Source organism: Dermacentor silvarum, chromosome 2 (assembly GCF_013339745.2).
Source record: "Dermacentor silvarum isolate Dsil-2018 chromosome 2, BIME_Dsil_1.4, whole genome shotgun sequence".
Lineage (NCBI taxonomy): Eukaryota > Metazoa > Arthropoda > Arachnida > Ixodida > Ixodidae > Dermacentor > Dermacentor silvarum.
In genome coordinates, this window is record NC_051155.1 from 253,835,131 (window position 1) to 253,840,929 (window position 5,799).

The 5,799-nt window shown below is 48.7% G+C and overlaps 1 long non-coding RNA gene across 1 annotated transcript; it reads right to left on the reverse strand.

Moving 5' to 3' along the window:
* Positions 1-3,355: 3,355 nt before the first annotated feature.
* On the reverse strand, positions 3,356-4,640 carry LOC125943356 (uncharacterized). The gene is made up of 2 exons (XR_007465768.1): positions 4,498-4,640; positions 3,356-3,489 (listed from the first exon to the last, which is right to left on the reverse strand). It is a non-coding gene; the product is annotated as an uncharacterized LOC125943356 (long non-coding RNA).
* Positions 4,641-5,799: the final 1,159 nt, after the last annotated feature.

A 5,799-nucleotide genomic window follows, 5' to 3' on the forward strand; every position in this document is an offset into this window, starting at 1 on the left:
AACGCCAGCCAGAAGCGCAGCGGCTCCAGCGCAGTGTCAGACGGCGACTGCGCAGCGAGCGCGCGCCGGCGCCAGTGCGTCTACCACGGCTACGACGTCACTCCTCTGGAATGCGCAGACCGGCGGCGGTGAGTCGCGCGCGGCGGCGGTGGAGTGCGCGAGAAGTGCCGGCTCCGGTGGCTCCGGTGCGCAAGCCGTGTGACATCACTGATCCTTGCGCATGCGCAGCACGGCTCTTGATGTGCCGCGCGAAACTGGCTTGGCTAGGCCAGTGTAGCTAACGCTACAAAACACTTGAGAATGCATTCATAGATTGTTGGAACTCGACATTCTTTTGGGATGTGATGCAACGAACTCTGAAGAAAGAACAACCCATAACACCTATTGGTATAAGATCCGTGGAAAATGAAAGCGGCATACCCTACGATAGGATCATGCTTCTGGGCATCCATGGTTCGTGGAGAACACAAATGGCCATCGGACACGCTGACGTAAACACTCGATCGGCACGGGAGAATTTTGTGGAAAATGTGTATTACATACGTGATGTGTATCGATCACAAGCTGAACCTCCTCACTGGATCAGTGTACTTGGTGAACTGTCACAAATGAAGGACTCGCCTATTGAATGCCGAAATAAAGACGTTTTAACGCATTATGTAAACCAAAGTAGGCTGACGTTATTTTTTTTAACTAACCCCTTTGTACCTGGTTGTTGCAATGAAAAGTCTAAAAAAAGAACGGCAGTGGCTGAATCGGTTAACGTGGTGGTCTCGCAACCCGGAGATCGGTGGGTCGAATCCACCGCCCGATGAACAATTTTTATTTTCGCACGTCTTGGGTTTTGTAGTACGCCAACACCAACGCCGGCACGAGTGACGCAATACAAGCTTTGCTTGAAAAGTTCGATATATAGATAATTCGATATATAATATAGTAGGCCCTGAGGCAAACGGCGGCTTACCGATTGGTGCATCCGAGGGCTGCTAAGTTACTGCACGCAACTCGGAAAAACAAAACCCAAGCACACTTTATTTGCCTGCAAAAAAAATTGCTGGATCACTTTCAAATTCATTGCAAAGTTGATCCTTTTCTTTACGCTTGCAGCGGCCTTTGCTAGCGGAAAATGAACTCACGAATGCGTACTCAACCCACACGACGACGCCACGAAAATCGGAAAGAAGGAAGTTGACGTTCGAGGTAGCACGCGGGCTAGCCGAACAGTTCGACGGCGCTCAACAACGGGGCACACACGACCCACACGGCTGAACCGACTGCACATTCTCTTCTCCACCGCCAGGTGCCAGAAGACGTCAAAGTGCGCAAAGAAGTGCATTTCGATGTGTTCGGTGTGGCACCGCGTTCGATATATCGAATGTGCTGGTGAAAGGGCGTGCTACATACGCGTGCACCAGCCCTTGCATGGGATTTTCAAGGGGCTTTTACAGCAGCTGTTGGATATATACAATAATTCGTTATATGTGGGATCGATATATCCGGGATCGACTGCACACATCCCAAGGAACACTGGCCAGGCAATTTCGGAATGCAGACAGCGTGCTAGTATTTATGCGCCGATAAGCAGACGCTTGATGCCGTTCTTGTTTTTCAACCGCCGTGACAATAATTATGAACACAGGTAAGTGATCACTAATTGCGCATATTAAAGCACAAGGTCTTACAAACGAGAAGAAAACCGAGGGGCCCAATTTTATTAATCATATCAAAGGAAACCAACAGAGACCAAGGACAACATAGGTAACAGCAATGGTAAGAGCATCGCACGCGTAATGCGAAGACGTGGGATCGCTCCCCACCTGCAACAAGTTGTTTTTTCTCCCACATTAATTTCCATTAATTTATCATTTCTTTAATTCAATTAGTGAGCACAAGTTTTTTCCCCTATGTTGTCCTTGGTGTCTATGTTTGTTGGCTTCCTATGATAAGGTTTTACAAAGTTAGTTATGAACAAGTCCGATGCAGTCTCACATGTTGCTGTAACTCGCACAGGTGACATTATAACGTTTTGATAGAGATGGATCTTTAACAGATTCCAATTGAAATTTCATGTTATTCTGAGCAATCATATTTATATTTAAGTCACTTCAAAGAACTATTTGATAACTGTTGATGTTAACGAATTCTAACAGTGAATATAAATACGGTAAAAGCAGCAAATAATTTCCTGATGGCGGCTGGTAGCAAACACCAAAAATCAGATTGCTACATTTAACAACAGTTTAATAGAGCTGATTAGTGCAACAGAATTCACAGAGAAGCTCAGAGTTAAATAAACTTGAAACGGGCATTGAGACACCTCCGCCACGTTGATCACGGCGGTTCATGTGAAAAGATCTGTAACCAGGCAAATTATACACATGGTCTTCCGAAACAAAACATGTTTCCGAAAACATGACAACACTAAACAGGCATTCCATTGTGCAAAAAAAAAAAAAACCGTCAAATTCTCTCTTGTTTCGGCCAGATCTAAGGTTAGAATGTATAGAACTACAGCAATTCGAACTGTTGCTTCGGATTATTGTACCTCAGATAATTGTACTCGTTCCATGAAAAGCAACACAGATTAATAAATAGATTAGCTATACAATTCAACTGCTGTGCAGTTTATCGAGGTCAGTCGTGCAGCGAATGACAACTGCAGATTCATTCTCTTTCTTTCGAACAAAAATTTTTCCGTTCGTATGTCACGCAAAGCGATAATCATTTGCACTCGCCCATTCCCTCACGCGGCGCAGCAGCTGTCGGTTCTGTGTGGTCGTGCTTTCGAAGATTGAAATATTTGAGTTCATGTTTCTTAAAACATTGCGCTTTTCAATCCATCTGTCTCGCAGTGACAGCTGTGAAAATTGCACGATCATTCCGGGTACTTTGCCTTGTCTCGAAGGCCGCCTCGCCGTCACTCACGCTCAACTCCGACACGCTCACCGATTTTGCTTCTTCATTTAGCTTTGTTAGGAGGTTTTCATTATCAGTTACGGTTATTCCATGTACCTCCACTTTAAACTTGCTGCTGCGCCATTCAAGGTCGTCTCATAGAGAAAGGAATTCAACAAGAGGGGACACTCCCGTAGGATCCAGCAGCCGAATTGATTGCAGCGTGCCAAGCGGTCGGTGTCGATCACTTCCGGTTTCGGTTTTGAGCGCGCGCATTTTGAACGCAAGCTAGCACGCCGGCTGCGCCCCCCCCCCCCTCCCTTTTTTTAATTTTTTATTATTTTTTTTTTTGCTCTTCGTGCAGAATCGGTTTATTATTTAGTAAAAATGATTGCGAACGATCTCGTAAAGTCCCATCGAATCTGTGCCACGTGCAATTTCACAAAGTAGACGCAAGACCTTTTGTGCAATGAGGAAATATTTATTTTGCTCTATATAAAAGCTCGTTCCGCGCTTTTTGTGCGTTCATCCAACGTTGTGACACCAGCAGATAAGGCAGTAGTTCCTGTATGAAGCTCCACCGGACGGCACCAGCTGAAAAATAAAGTAAATTACAAGCATGTTACATTTGCAAGCAAGTAACAGCATGTTACAAGCATGAGTCATTTTGGTATTTAGACATGGGAATACTGCGTGTAGAGGCGAAACGTGCGAAAGCGGTGAATGGGCGGCCTTACAAAAAGCAATTCGATTTTACATACATGGCGTAGAAAATACCCGACTCATCCCAAACATATATGAAAACATCCGATTTCCAAGCGTTCCCCCATTTCCGGGAATTATTTCCTGCACTTTGGCAGCACAAATACACGAGCGACTTCGCGTTTCCAAAACTTGGCCTCGGGCGACGCGACGGTACGCTACATACATAGAGACGGACGCAACAGGCTCTCAAGACAAATGCGTGGGTGCAATGCCTTTTTTCAGTCCTTTAGAAGACGTAATTTTCGAATTACAAGTTTCTGATATGTTCGTCGTTCGCGCGTTCTGCCGGCGCCAGCAGCACACCCCATGCTATCACTCTTGGCAATCGCTCATCGCGTTTTCAACAGGCGTGAGTACCGAAAGAAGGTATATGTTGTTGCGGAGCCACAAAAAACGTCATAGACCTGTCCCTCTAAGATTCATTACACGCCAAACTTTATCACCACAGCCGAGCTGCTTATCGCTAACTGTGTCACAGCGCGCTGTGCGGCCAGCGTGCCTCAAAAGTACCCCAGAAAGTAACGAAATTACTTTTCAGTAATGTCTGGCGTCAGAGAAAGCGGCACAAACTTCTCCTAGCAAGATGAACTAGACTACACACCACGGCTGAGTTCTCGCTAACTGCGACACGGCGCCCTGTGCGGCCAGGGTGGCTCAAAAACCGAAATAAGTTACAATAGTCCCATAGGAAGCGTCGGAAACATGTCTCAGCACGATTCATTAACTCAAATTAACTGCGCCAGGATGGCCGAGCTGTTTTTCGCTAACTGCGTCTTAAGTCTCGGTCCCGTGCCGTAAGCCTAATTGCGTCGTAGACTGTGAAACAAGATTTCTCACCTTGCCGTAGTCCAATAGTGCAGTGGTGTCTTGTCCCAGTGCAGAAGGAACGCAAGAATACGCCGAGAGCCCAATAAACCAGGTTACATTTAAAAAAGAAAAAAAGAAGGAGACAGATGGGTCGCCGCGCGCGAGCGCTCAAACGCGCGACGGCACACCCATTCCCCTCGTCTCTACTCTCCGCATTCTCGGACTCTTTCTTCAGTCCAATGGCAAGCACACCACCCTCATCACTCGACTCACAAACACTGTACACCAGACCATCCGCCTAATACGCCGCATTGCCAACCGTCACCACGGCATGCGCGAACACGACCTCCGCCGCCTAGTCCAGGCCTTCGTTCTCAGCCGCTTCATCTATTCTCTTCCGTATATTTTCCTTTCACGCACCGAGGAAGACAAAGTCAACAGCCTCATTCGTCAGGCATATAAGTCGGCCCTGTCTCTTCCCACATCTACTTCAACGGCTCGGTTACTGTCGATGGGCGTCCACAACTCCCTTACAGAGCTGACGGAGGCCCATCGCACGGCCCAGCTCCTCCGTCTCTCCCGCACTCGGCCTGGTCGCGCACTTCTCTCTACCCTTAAACTCTCCCCTCTTACCCCTCTTCCCACCTCACTGCCCATCCCTTCCCACGTCTACTACCTGCTAACCGTTAATCCCCTCCCTAAGAATATGCACCCTGAACACCACCCGTCCCGTAGAGCAGCGCGAGCCTCCGCGCTCTGGCGTCAGTACGAACGGCAACCCGCCGTGGCTTACGTGGATGCCGCCCCGTACCGCCACTACCCAGCCCATGCCCTTGCAGTCACTGACAACTCTTTTCGACCCACTCTTACTGCCTCAGTATACACTTCGACCTCGGTCGAGGCCGAAGAGGCAGCTATTGCCCTTGCCATCACGCAAACCTCCGCGGAATACATTTTCAGTGATTCCAAGCCTGCAGTCTACAACTACGTGGTTGGACGGGTGGCATCCCCGGCCTCCGGTATCTTGCGTTCCGACACTGTTCCCTCTCGCCCAATCTAAATCATCTGGGTGCCCGCTCACGCGGCCCATCCTGGCAACGAGGCGGCCAATTCCATCGCTCGCGATTCGACTGACCGAGCAAGCCCGCCCCCGCCGGGAATGGATACGCGCGATGCGCTCCTCACGTACCACGATATCACCTTGCACTACCGCCTATCTCGTCTCACCTTCCCCCCACCGCACAAATCCCTTTCCCAGCACCACCAACACTTGTGGCGCCACCTTCAGGCCCACACCTTTCTTACTCCTGCACGTCTTGCCCTCTTCCACCC